Below are 14,945 nucleotides of genomic sequence, written 5' to 3' on the forward strand. Positions count from 1 at the left end.
TTCAAACTCATGAAGCAATCTGCTAAGTGCCTTAACGTTACTACTTTAAGCCAATGAAAGTATTGTGGAAAAATATCGGTGCAGCATCTGTCTTTGCTGCCGAAGAAGCTCACTCATAAATCACTTGTTCACTCTGAAAAAAGATTAGATAACAGAAGATACCACACCGGTTTACAGATAACAGCATGGTGTAGTTTGTATTGGAATATGGTAAATATTGGGTTTTAAATTGCAGGTATTTTTTGAGAAATTCTATGCCTGCTACAGTGTTTGTGATTGCACACAGTGAAATGAAAACAGATGGAGACTGGAGGGAACAGCATGTTTATTCATTTGAGGTTGAAAGCATCACAAAAACTGACAGTTTGTCAATAGTATTATAGGGGAGATATACTACGACTAATACTTCCTCTGTGGTTGAGGTTTCATTACAGGAAAGTCTAAGATTCTGGTTTACTAATTCATAGAAAGACAACAGCTCGCATCTCTAAAATAATGATCAAATCAATATCCCGCTGAAAGCATAATAAAATCAAATGGAGATCATATGCAGGATTGCATTGTAAGGATACGGGTCTCATGGTAATTATAGAGCACTTTATGCTAAAGATATACTAATGAATGTCCATTTTATTAGAACGTGATCCAATGGACCACCTGCTCTCTTCATTTGGGGTGTATTCATTGATGTTACAGTATTACATGCAAAAAAAAAAGAACATTTGAATTGTAAAGGTTAGTTTTGAATGCATTCGATGGCCTTTTGGCTTCATGCTGATCTCGGACTCTCTGAACTGGTGGTTACAAATCAAGTCTTGGGTATCTGTGGTTTTAAATACCTGCTGATGTCAAAAGAATATGGAAATCATATGAAATAAAGAGTTTGTTGATCAGGGCTTGCGGTTATTATTGTTACGTCTCCCAAGCCTCTAAAGCTCCTCAGCAGTGTCATCTTATTGTAGAGATGGCTTTCTAACATGACATTATACAAGCTTACAAAAAGCAAAGGTAATATGTAAGTGAATCTATTTTGGCAGCATGTTCTGTAACCACCCAAACAGACTTCATAGGGAATAAAGAAAGTGGGGAAGCTGGAGGGGGAGGCAGCCAGTGAGGAATCATGGGCTGTCAGAACCGTGTCTGTCTAAGCTTCAGGAATCCAGAAAGCTAATGCTGTTTGATGTATTAACCATGATGGAGGGGGCAGTGTCTGCGTGTTCATGCGCAGTCCTGTAAGGATTTGGGTACATTGTGTCTGTATGTGCATGTGTGTGGGTTTATCTGCATACTGTGTATGTGGGCGTGTATGTGCGTGTGTGTGCTCATTGACAAGTGGAAGAGGAAGGAGAATTGATGTTGTTTGATGTATTAATCATGCATATGTGGGATTGAGAGGCTCTGTGATGGGTTGCTTGGGCACTGATTCTATCTTCAATCAGAGGCTCATTTGGGTCCCTTTGTGTAAATGCTTAACATTGTTTAGCAGAAAATAAGCAGTCTGCTTATAAAACATTTGCATTCATTTGTGTGTGGCGTTTGAGACAGAGAGGGGAGTTGGGAGGGGGTAGCAAGCATGTTTCTTAGATTTTTCATCTTGTTCATACATAAAGCATATTAGAAGCATTGTTTTCCATGAACTCCCTTTTGTTGTGATATTCATCAAGCGGCTTTTAGTGGCCAAATACGAACAGGAAATGTGTTTTCAAACAGCAGCTCTGCGTATGAGTTAATCAATAATTCAGAGGAAAAAAGGTATGACACTGATCTATATGCTATCATGATTTATCAGCCTCACGTCCACCCTTGTGATATTTCATAGATTCCAGCTGAAGGCAGATGAATAACTGCATCCATTAAGACAGCCCATTTTAAAACTACACACTTAATTAGTTGTGCTTATTTTGTGCTCATTCAACCATTCATATTCAGGTACGAGTTGGTGTTCTGAGAGTTATTAAGGTGCAGAAAATGATTTGCCTTTTTCCAATTCACTTTGCCCACCTTAGCTATTGAAATCTTGTCCAAGAGGCACTCCTACTGTGTAAAATTTAATCCATGTTGCCTTTGGATTACAAATGTATTTCGTTTGACACTTAAATTCACTGCAGAGCTCTAGTTCTGTTGCCAGGCAACTCTGTTAAGGTGCACACAAAGGATCATTATAGATTTCTTGAGTGCAACTGTTAACTTGTACTTCTTTAAAAAGATATTGTACCATTCTGTATCTAGATAAGGCTCCTGTTTGGTGTTTTTTTTCTCTATGCTCCCAGTATCTCTGCCCCTCATTCATTCCATTCAATATAAAGCTGTCAATTTTTTATTTAACTAAATAGGCCTCCTTGCAAAAATCATTCCTGCCAATAAATTCACCAACTCTGGACTCAAGCTTCTCTGCAGCGCTTTGAAAGAATCAAGTTGAGTGCCTCTTCTTATGCATCTATCAGACATATGTCAGTAACAGGAAGTGACAGCATGGCCCACAGTATTTAAATGGTTCATGGTGCTTGTACTCTGATGGCTACGATATGACATGATGAGCCATAAATATGTCAGATATGACTCAAATGAGCTCTGAAAGGATATGGCAATAGAGTATTCATACTAGATATTCTGCTTTGGGGCTCTGTCTAAAGCCCATTGTGGAGCACTCCACCAAAATTCCATCAGTAGATTAATCAGATCTGTCATCAATATCATACCATATCTGTATCAACTGTGCCTAGTGTATTCCCCCACAGTGTTACCACTGCTGTAGAGAGACCGTGACAAACATAAATCTGCTCATATTCTTTTAAGATTTCAAAATCAGAATTCCCTACGTTATTATAGCCATGGCAGTTTGCTTAGATGTCTTAAAAGCTCTCATTTTGGTGATACATGTTATTTAAAACTGTGTAAACTTAATTGAGCCTTGGCGATGTGTGCTGCAAATACATGTATGTGTGTTGGACATTTGTGAGCAGACATTCCCCTGGAAATGGCAGGTCACTATTTTCTGGATTTCTCAGCACAGCATCTATTTTTTTTTCTGGGTAGAAGTTGTAAGTCATCTTTTGTTTGAAGCCCGCAGGAAGATCATTGCTCAGTTGCAGACTGCTGTTGCAGAAAGGGGAAAGAAGGGTGGCGGAATGCAAAAAGGAGAAGCGATCGGAAGCAGGATCTGGGAATGAGAAATGCATGGATTACATGTGCATGTCTGGCAAATGGGTGATGAGACAGAGGGCAGGACTCGATACTTGTGTGAGAGTTTGTTTGCACTATGATTGAGATGCAGTAGGTGGATTACAGAGCTCTTCTCACCAAAACACGCTAACTCCTAAAGGCCTCAACACACAGAACAGCTCACTCAAACAGAGTAATCTCTTCATCTGATGATTTTTGATATGTTGTTTTTCTGCCTCGTTTCACTGCGCGGGGCTCTTTTCAATCCCCGGGTCTGCAGAAAGATCAATGTTGAGAACACATCCTGCTTTGGCAGTGACTGGGCGCTTGTAGCCAGAGATGAAAAAGGTCACTATGAATCTAATTAAGCATGATTTTCCAGTTCCTTGATAAGATGGAGGAGCATGAGGGCTCCCCATCCAGTTGCATCGAAAGGATTACTTTGAGTGCAAGAATGAGATGCAGACACACTTCCGAAATGGTCCAGCTCTCTGGAATGTATTGCCAGTCGGGACATCTTGGATGCAGGGTAACAAATCAAGACAAGCGAGACCATGAGAGATGCTATTAATAGCAACGGATACATGTGCGTGCACATGCGCACACACACGTGCTGAAACACCGAATCGCACACTCTTGTGCACACATTAGAGAATGGCCAGGAAAAAAAAAAAGTTTTAAGTATGGTTGAAGGCTTTTTCATCCCTCTCCCCAATCCAATTATGTTCCAGTTCAAACAAATGGAAGTATATGCATGCTTCTCAGCCAGATGCTGCAGCAATAGAGATATTAACTCTGAAGATGGGAAGTTTGAGAGGCAATAAGGTACCCAGCAGGGAGTGGATATTGAGGATTAATTTCTTTCATGTCTGATTCTTTACTTCCCTCATCAGCCCATCTTATTCTCTGTCTATCTTTCCTTTCTGGCATTATTAACTCCTGATATGTCTTTCAGAGAGATAGTTTGGAAGATGCTTATTTACTGTATATTATAAGGAATGTGGAAGGGAGATAAATAAGGAAAAAAAGCTAATTGACAATCTACAGCCTGCTATGAATATGTACTTCAAGATATATCATAACATTTAAGTGGGTACTTGGCATAAACCTTGTTCAACTGAGCTTACAATTCCTTGCCGACATGAGTACACTGACAAAGTGTATACTGGCCCACAGACAGCTATTAAGGTGTGGTGACTGTGCAACTTCTGCTCTGGGCTTAAAAACAGTAAATATTGATTGGTTTCACTGAAGTTGAAGCAACTGCTTGCAAGCTAAAACAAATCGAAAATGTATTGTAAACTGCAAATATCAGCCGTAATCCATGTCAGACAAGGCTGTGAATTGATGCCAAAAACTCAGGTAAAAAATTATACTTATTTCAGTAGCATACATCCACACTGTCCAAACGAGTGTGTTTCTTTGACCTCTTTCTCCTTACCGTCAGCTTGGTGGGAAGTCGGTCCATTGACTTTACTCCTTTTCATGTCTATCTGTTAAAGTGTTGCCTTTAAATTCTGCTTGCCTTTAATTCAGTTTTGTTTAGGACCGCAGCTGTTGGAGATTGAATTGGAAACTTGCCCCAGGGACATTATGTAGATAAAAAATACAGTTGCAATTGACCATTAGAGGGCTTTGAACCCATAGGCCAAACACACACAGATATCGCAATTTGCAAAGCTGCCAAAGCTGCCAAAGTGTTTGCTCAGCAACATTATAGAGCATGACCAGATGTGATCTGACAAAATTCCAGACATTTATGTAAAATTTGATTTCTCTTGCTTTTGGCATAGAAAATTAGGGACTTCAAGATCCTGCTAGATGCTGGCTCAAGTTAGCAGTGTTGAATCATTTGGAGTTGACCAAAAGATTCTTACCTGCAGTGCAGTAATAAAGGGAAAACTAGGATAAATACATATCAACGTTATGGTTATGGTTAAGAGCTGCATTCTGTCATAACTAAATGAAATCAGCTCCTTTCCCTCATGTTAAAAGCAGTGAATTCGACACCGGTGCATCACTGACTGTTCCTCAACAGAGGAACTGCAAAAATGAGGGAAGTAATGTCTTGATTCAGAGGTGCAGAGTAATATGGTGCAAATATATGCTACCTAAAATATCCTGCTTAGGTCAGATGGAGTCAGGTTTTAAGCTGGAAAAAATTTCTGGAAGCATAAAAATCACTGTCAGCGTGTTTTTCATGTGTGGTGATGTAAATCCTTAGTTATGGTGGGAGACTATGATTCTCAGAACTACACAATGGCAAGATAACTACTTCTATCTTACGTACTGTTTCCATTGTGCACGCAGTTTGTAGATAAGTGATCATGAAGATCATATAGTAAACATTATATTAAAAGTGAAACAACCAAACACAACATGCTTAAAGGAGACTGTTGCTTGTAACCTTGTGCACAGAACCATGGTGCAGCCTTTATCCCTCTACAGTACAGTACAGTACAGTACATTGTTCTAATTGTCTGTCTACCTTGAGTGTTTTCAATTACCCTGCACCCTGCTGGCCTGGCTCCAGGTACAATGTAGTCACTTTAATTCACAATACTTCTAAAAGCAACAGTTTTTGCCCTGGTTCCTGGAAATTCTTTAGGCTGCAAGTATACTTTGGCTTTAAAGGAGTTAATGTCTGAGTATAAGGAGCACCTAAAACAAACCAAATTTTATAGAGATTATTCACTCAAAGAGAATTTTTTAAATTTGAATGAGTCAACCTGATGCTCTCAAGTAATATGGTACTTTATACAGTTTATTGAATGGTAAAAACACAGACAACAAAGGCCATTTTTTATACATGTAAATTTGAGGTCAAAAACCCTAAACTCCTTAAGCAGATCATTGTGAAATAATAAAAAAAATAGAATTAAATAAGAATAAAAATAAGAATGCACCAGTATTTCAATAAATGCCAAAGAGAGGTTTAAAACTCAAAAAAACTGTTGAAAGCCTGATGGGGAATGGATGAACATAGTAAAATTTAACAGCCATTCAGTGTTTAAACCCAGCGTTAATATGGTAAGACTTTTGTAGTGCATAATTAAAGCTCTGTTACACGCCAGGGTCAAAAGGTCTGACTTTTAAAAGTGGAAAATTCCTCTTCACTTTTAGCAGACTGGCCCGAAGAGGAACCATCAATGAAGCTCCTCCTCTGCCATATTAATTGGAATTCCCCCTCCTGCGGTTATTTATCTGCACATCTTCATCACTCTTCTCTGCTAAAAATCTTTTCTACCAAACAGCTGTGGAAAGCTGTCCTCTTCTCGCTTTCAGTTCTTATTTTCTTATTTTCATTGTGGCAGAGAATAGCTTCTGCAGTTCCTTTCCATCTTAAGCGTGCTCCTCTGACTCTGCTTTTTTCAACTACTCCTTATTGTGTCCTCCTTTTCTCCTGTACTTTTTAGTTCTCTTTTCGGAGCATTGATTTCTTTCCAGGCTGTCTGGTAGCACGTCGCCCGCAAACTCCCAACTCTAAAAAACGTGTTCGTTCTGTAAGATTTCTTTGGGCCCTAGGAGCTCATATTAGCATATTTAGTCCCCACAGTTTAAGACAATGAGAGTGTCAGTAGAAAGGCATCACCATCTAAACCCTAAACCAATCAAAATTTTAATCCTGTGCCCTTCCCAATTAAGTTTTACCACTGATCCTTTCTCTGGCTTCCCCAAAGCTTATCCCTCCCCTCCAAATTTGTCTTGACACCAAAGAATATTACATTTGTGTTTCCCCATTTCATCATCTTATTTCATTATGTCATTATAAAATACCAATTAAACAAAATATATGGTGTATTATTTATCTACTCTGACTTACTGTGTATATTGACTTTTACATTACGCCCACAGAAACATAAAGAAATGACTTGTTACTGATGAATCAATTGTAATTTGACTGAAGCACACACAAAATGATCTTTAGATAATGAATACAAATTGTGCTAAAATAACTGCTGTCTGCTGTGCAGCTGCTTAGAATGGCAGGTATTTTATCAATCAATTGTCTCTACCCTCTAACCTCTTTCTCATTCTTAATTCTGCATGCATACTGTCCACACACTTATGTTCATGTACTCCAAGTGTGTGCTTTCTCACCAACTGATGCAATTAAACCAGCACAAAGCACCTCCTCATGTGGTCTGTGTAGACCAAGGTAAATGGTAAATGGACCTGTACTTGTATAGCGCCTTTCTAGTCTTCTGATCACTCAAAGCGCTTTTACACTACGTGAACATTCACCCTTTCACACAAATTCACACAGTGATGGTGAAGTCCATCGGGAGCAATTTGGGGTTCAGTATCTTGCTCAAGGATGCCTCGACATGTGGCACCAGGAGCCGGGGATCGAACCCACAACCTTCTGATTAAGGAACGACCCGCCCTGCCTCTGAGCCACAGCTGCCCTGCGACTGTAATTTTTGTTCACACACAAGAACCACATTTTTCAAGAAGAGTTTCGCAGAGAGAGGATGATTACTTTTTTGAACTTTGATTTGTTTTTGACAATGTGCGTTAGGAGCATTTTACGCTCTCATCACACACTAAATTACTCTAATTTAGTTCAAACCAGGTCAGTGAAGGTGGGAGGTTTATGTGTGGTAGCTGTGCCAGTGGGACAGGATCATTGTTGGATGATGCCCCGCAGCTGACAGCAGTGAACCGACTAGAATCAGTTTTATACACTCACTTGAAATCTGTTCTATAGTGAGAGGTGTACTTGTAATGGAAAAAAAAGGACATCCATAGCTCATCGTGGGACAGAGGGGCTGACGGAGAGCTTTTTGTCGAAGGGTGATGCATTCACACCAGCACTCCCACATCCTGTCATATGGAATGGCGTGAACAGTCAGATTTGTCATTAGATGTGGCAGCTATATTCACACATGGTGGGTCCTGCTGCAGTAATACTTGGTTTTACTGTGACAACATTATGGTATTTCAAGGCCAGTGCTCCCATTGAAATGAAATTCTCTGTGTAAGAAAAAAAAATACTCCTGAATAGGCGGCGGCACAGACAGTGAGGAATGCGAATTCAGTCTTGCCTATCAAGACCATTAAGGTCTATGTGATTGTTTTTTAATGCATTCACTCCAGCCCTTTTTTCTCTCCATTTACAGTACATGAACAAAGGGACTGCTGGTCTTTATCCACCCTCACCCCCACCCCTCCCCTGTCTGATCACTTCATCCTCCACCCAAACCCATGCTGACTCCTCTGCACTCCTTCCTGCTCCCCGCCTCCCGCTTATGTTCCTCCCTCCCCCACTCCAGCGTGTCCCCTAGTTTTCTGGTAGCTGTGTCTCTTTGATAATCCAAGACTCTTTGAAGACTCCAATTCCACGCTGCTTGCCTTGGAGCTATTGCACCTACAAAAACAACTGTGTGTGTGGGTGTGTGTGTGAGTGTGTGTGAGTGTGTGTGTGCATGCGTGCCTGTAGAGAAAGAAGAGAGAGAGAAGATAGCAGTGGATGGGATGAGAATGGAGGACATAATGGTGGAATAGAAAATAAAAACAGTTCCATATGCATTTCCTTTGCAACTGCTTCAGTCTTTATGGTTTTATGCTTGCTGCATACACTGAGAGGTGCACTTCTTCATTGTCATATTTGTTGGTGCAGCTCATTTTTTCTGTGCCTTCAGAGGCAGCAGCTCATTGATTCCTGCATACACGCCCCAAATGCCAGAGCCAAGATGTACTCACAAACATTGTAACTAAATGGAAAATTCTTGGTCCCAAACTCGGGGGAACTCTCAGGTGCAATCAAAGAGTTTACAAGCACATTTTGTAACTAATGCTCCACTTAGATTAACACAAAATGTATGTACTACAAGTTTACTATACACTAGTCCAGCATTTTGAACACTTCTTCACAAAAATTAGCTGTTAGATCTCAACAAAAAATGATTTTCTCTGCCTCTGTCAGATGTTGCAGAGAGGTAATTAGAGAAAATGAGTTGGCTATACTTAAAATGCCACAATGATCAAAATTAATCATTACTAAAACATTTTTCATTTATCCACTTCCCCTCCACTTTGTACTGCTTTCTCCTCCTCTTACCTTTCAGTAAGTCTGGCTGCTTTCTGTGACTCTGTCAGTGTTTCTCCATTGTTTCAGTCTCAGTCTTTAGTCCCTCTTCTTCCATCTTAGTCTCTAGCCCTCCCTTTTTGTCTCTGTCATTCTGCCTCTCTTTGGCAGAGGAGCCTGCCATTGGGATTTAGAAGAAATTGAATTGAATTATGAAGGAATTTCTCTGCAGTACGATTGGCATCATTTCCTCCACACAACAGAACATCATTCTCATATCTCTCAGTGTGGGGGAATGAAAATAGGCCGTGCACCATTCTTTCTCTCATCCTTTTAAATTGAATTTTTCATATCACAGGGGCACTGAGACATCAGCCGTTTCCTTTAACATGGGCAGAAAACCCATTTCATAATATCTGTGAGACACATAACTGTGATTCAATAGGAAAAGTCTGGCTTCCAGCTCCAGTTCACATACAACATACCTCAACTCAGGATTGATAAACAGGGCCACATAGGTTCCCTAGTTGAGGGTATTCCAGTTGAGTATACTAGCTCTTTGGCTCCGTTGTAAACTAAATGAAATGCAGCTAGTGTTCACAACCTTATAGATTCCTTTCTCTCCTCCTTCCTCTGTGTGAAACATAAAGACAGCATTCTTAACTGTCTAAAGCTTCCCATTTCACCAGTTTACTTTTATTAAAAGAAAACATACTGCACCCTAACTGTCTTTGTAGAAGCTGTATTTTCCACCTGCAAATTGCACCCAAGTTGCTATACAACACAGCAGTGATTATGTTTAGTTGGTTATTATCCTCATTCATGTGTCTTCTTCAAAGTTATGAAACTCAGGCGTGGGTTGGGTTTTGCTCTTAAACTTAAAATTTGAATATTCAGCATGTCACACTGGTCACTATGACTCAGCTTAAACAATACCTCTGTGTAATAAAAATTTAATAATAAACATTTGGCAACAAACTAACTGTGACAAATACGTTGTTACCCACATGGACATGGAAAGTAACAAAATATTCTTTTTAAATACAGTGTCGAGGTACTTGCTATGCAGATGATTATTTCATCTTATGGAATAAAATAATATTTTGTCTTCATAGCAATGAGATATGGAGTGGGAAATGTTGATTTGGTTTTACTGCAAATAGCACATCATCAGTTTTTTTTTTTTTTTACTGCTCTACATCAATCTAGCACATGTTGTTATTTGTCATTGGAAGAAAATAGATAACTGGATTGATTAAAAGAGATTCTTTTCATGATTAATTCATGAAAATGATGACATTTTTTACTTTGATCCAGATATATTTTAGCAAGCAGACGGAGCAGCATAAATGGAGATGCAATCAAAGTGGCATAAATGGGGTATCAAACCACTTTGGTTTAAAATTCAGAGGTTAATGCCTCAAAGATTAGATGCTTCCTCAAGCTTTAAATCTCAGGTTTGATATAAAAGGGATGTACCATTATTAAAATTCATATCAAATAGGGGTACCACCATTCTAGTACTATTCTACTATAATAATACTAATATCACCTTTTGAATTATATTTATTAAATGTACTACTGTATTATTATGTTAATATCCAGCTGCCACTACACGATATGGTTTGTATCTATAGTTCAACCACAAAGCCACGGCCTACTGTGAAATATAAAGCAGAGAATGAATTCTACAAGGTAGTTAAAGTACAGACCATGCAGTCGCCAGGTAGATCACCAAATGTTCCCATACAGACAAAATAAATACAAAACACAAACGCCAGCTCAGGAGCATGGGACAGAGATTCAAACTCTGAATCTAACTCACCTGCAACTCTGCTGGAAGTCTGCTCAAAAAGTGGCAGAGAAGATGGAAAAGCTTTCCCATCTGCATAAGTAGCAGCAGCCCTGTGCACTGGCAATCGGTGAGGCTTGGCTGGATGACAGGGCACCTGACGGCAGAGTGGTGTCAGGTAGCTCCGGGGCATTCACAGTGGACTTGTGATGGGAGAGCACAACAGCAGTGGGGTCTGGCGTCCCATCAGGGATCAGTGGTGCAAATCAGCAGTGGCAATAGAGATGCTCCACAGTCACCAAAATGCTATCCTTGTTGCTTAGGCACAGCTATTTGCCCCAGCAAATCCCTTTATATTCCGTTATTCAAGCTGCAGGCAAATACATTATTTTTTTTTACTTCAAATTCAATCTTTAGGACAGACTGTCCACGCTGTTATTTGCAAGCGATTAGATATAACCATTAACGATAACCCATCTGCGTCAGTTGCTGTAGACACCACATAGGTGTGAGCACATTCGCAAACTGGTGCTGCATTTTTTCCAATAAAGACACAAAACAGCAAGCTGCAGGCTGGGTGAATAATGGAGACGTATCCTCTCACTCTTCACACCATAGCAATATCTTGTCTCAGTGCAGAAGTCCTCCATCACACCAGACAACATTAGTGACAGAGGTGGTTGATATATGTTTTTTGCAGCAGTTGCAGCCAGATAACAAGACTAACAGCTCTCTGGACGTGACGTCACTGTTATGTGTCAAATCGCAGCTGATGTAAAGGATGCTTTCAAAGCCATATTTTAAATGAGATATCATGAGTGCGGATTAAATCTGATTTGATAAATAAAATATATATTCGGATGTCTCAGTGTGCCAAAAGTCTGATATGGGCTGCCAACAACCTAAAATGCCCTTGTACGTTTTCCTTAAGGCTCAAGCTCATGATTTAGCTCACATACAGTAGAACATCAATTACCGTTATCTGTTTCAGATTATTATTCCTTATCAATTTAACCATTACCAGTTGTTGTTTTAAGCGAAATCATGTCATATTGTGTTGTGGTATCCCATTGTTTTAATATCTGATATGTAGACATCATTCATCCTACTAGATGTTGGTGCGTGCTTATATTATGTTATTTTGAACAACTCAATTGGAGGATGAGAGGGAGAGAAGGTGTAGTGCTTATGAAGTCTTTTCTTATGGACATTACATCAATAGCTCTGTTAATTAACAATGAGTGCCCTCAGCTTACATAACAACCTCAAATACAAGGACATCAAAAGGCTTTTAGTGTACCTTTTCTCCTTGCTGTTCCTAAGAGCGCCAAAATAATGTCCTTCTGTTATGAAATTTTTTCATCACAAAATTCAGAACAACCCCCCCCACACACACACACAGTTGGATGGCAAGCATACTTTCCATAAGTTACCAAAAGTTTTTTATTAAAGTGAAATATTTGTTAAACAAAATGTAATGGCTGTGAGACACAGCATTTTTTCTTTCACCTGTGAAGAAGATAATCAATTTTCGATCTTCTGTAAACTACAGGTCTAACAAGTGAGCAAACTTGTAACAAGGTGATGTGATATGTGTGATAACAAGCGGCAGATTTGTTCATTCAATGTTGACGTACTGACTCAGACATTATGTGTCTGTGAGGCTACAGGCAGGAAATAAAGGCACATTCAGTGTAGGTGTACAATGTGCTGTTTTTTCAAATGCATTATGTTAAAAGCACTAAAGCAACACAGTGTCAACTCTAAGGTGATGGGGTGGTTGAGGCAAACTGCAATTTTTTTCTATTTTTATTATTATTCTTTATTTGCCATTGTATAATGAAGGGTAAACCATGTGTACAGTAATGAATCAAGGAAACAACTACATTATTGTCTAATTAGTAGCTTCTCTTTGTGGCTTTTTGGCATATCAGTGTATCAGAGAAAATATTCTCCTGTAACCATGTGTGGCTTGAAATTATTCTGAGGCAGTAGGTTGTATATAATATTTCTGGCAGTCCGACAGAAAAACACAGGCTCCAAAGGGCTACAGGAGCTCTAGGTAGGCAGCGGATGATTGCTGTTTATTACTACGTTAAAATGTGTCTCAGTTGCCTTGTAAAGACAGAATCCTGCTGTTTCTTTCCATCTGCGTTGGGATTGTAATATTAGGCGTATGAATGAGGCCATTTTAGCCCAAACTAAATGGGGTTATGAATTCAGATGTCATCATAAATGTCCCCTCTTTCATTCTCAGCCCCGTAGCTTCTTACTCCTACCACAATGCCCAAACAATCCCACTCTCCCGCCTCCAGTCTCCCAGAATCTAATCCTTCTGCTTGTCCCCTCCAGCCAAAGCGCCGTCCGTGTCTGCCTGACCAACTCCCCACTCCTGCTCAGCCTCCCCTTCCATCCTTCCGTCTTGCCGCATCCCTGCAGCCCCCAAGGCCTGGCAAAGGATTTGTGCTCTGACTAAAAGGAGAATCTATTTCCCATCTCTGCAGCCGTAGCTAGTTATCATACCCAGGAAACATGCTGACTCTCTGGAGTGATGCCTTAAGGAGAAGTTTAAGCAAGAATCCATATTTAAACAACTAAATGCCCCCTCAAATTCAAATAGTCTTGGAGCCTCAGCGACCTCCAATCATATTTTAAGAATGCACCATTGAAATATATAATTTGTTTGGTCCAGTCTGGTATTGAAACATCACAGTAACAATAGTAGAATAACTCACTATTGTCTGGTGTGATGGAGCAGTTCTCTATAGAGACTTCTTCAATAAGTATGGTCTATCTTCGCACTTTGTGCTGCAGTATTTTCAGAATTTGAATTAGAACAATCAGTGTAATGATAAACAGTGTGTCCTTACTTTGTATTTTCAGCTCAGCACACAGCTTATAAGTACATGCACCAATCAAAGAGCATGTTTAATAGAAAGAAAACAAATGTCATATTTTTATCCCCCGAAACCTCTCGTCGCCTTCTTGTTCTCATTTGTGCACCGAGCATACAAATCACAAACAAAGACACAAAAAGCCATTGTTTGATTATGTTTCAAGAATCTTTAATTTTTTTTTCATTGAAAATGTAGATCAAGTTAAATGTTACAGATAAACCAAATGTCCAACTTTCTATACTTACCATATAACTATACTTACTGTATACTATGATTGATTGATGTAGTGATGTGGTAACACTGCTGGGAGAAAGAAAATGATGCACCACAGAACTCAAATAATCATTATTTAGATGAAAGACCGGGGATGCTTTTGTGCAGTGAGTAAAATATGATGGGATGAGATGATGGGGAGAAGAACAGGTTTTCTGGAATCATTTTGAAGCCCACTAAAGGTATTAAGAACACAGTGTTGATAGCACTTACCTCAGGTCTAAAAGCATTTCTCAATATCTGGTGTGTTGGTACTAAAAGGCTGATGGTTCGAATGATTTCTAGCATGGATTTGTTTGCCAGAAAAGTGGTCGAATGGTAGAAAGCACAGAACCGTGGTATTGATCGGGGCTGACTCGTGCAGCAGAAGCAGGCCTGTTCTGCTGTATCAGTGCTTTCCTGACTTTTACGAGAGGTGCTCGTGTGTGGGGGGATGGGGGAAGAGTGCGATTGCATGTGCGCTGTAAGGAGTCATCTTTCTGTTGTGGATCGCTGGTAAGTAGCCATTAGTAAACTGATCTTTGGAAGAGGAAATTTAATGGTCTCCTAACTGTATTTACAAGCCATTCAATTTGATAAAGGGTGTGATCTTGAATGATTTATTATATGCCGCTCTGCTCCTCTTCAAGCTATCAAATTTAAGTTTCCATCAGTATTTTCATTCATTCATTTATTCCTTCATCAAATCTCATCAGTATATAACAGTGAAAGGAGATCCAATAATATATTCTAATGCTGGCAAACTATATTTCCAAAGCTCTGTTTTGTCCTTTTGTTAGGCTTATTTAGA

At 39.5% G+C, this 14,945-nt stretch overlaps 1 protein-coding gene across 2 annotated transcripts in view; it reads left to right on the forward strand.

Annotated features, from left to right (window-relative positions):
• The window catches only part of pcdh1a (protocadherin 1a), an 83,274-nt gene that overhangs the window by 46,125 nt on the left and 22,204 nt on the right, over positions 1-14,945 (forward strand). The gene's annotated exons all lie outside the window — the stretch shown is intronic.

This window comes from Dicentrarchus labrax, unplaced genomic scaffold (assembly GCF_905237075.1).
Source record: "Dicentrarchus labrax unplaced genomic scaffold, dlabrax2021, whole genome shotgun sequence".
NCBI classification, from domain to species: domain Eukaryota; kingdom Metazoa; phylum Chordata; class Actinopteri; family Moronidae; genus Dicentrarchus; species Dicentrarchus labrax.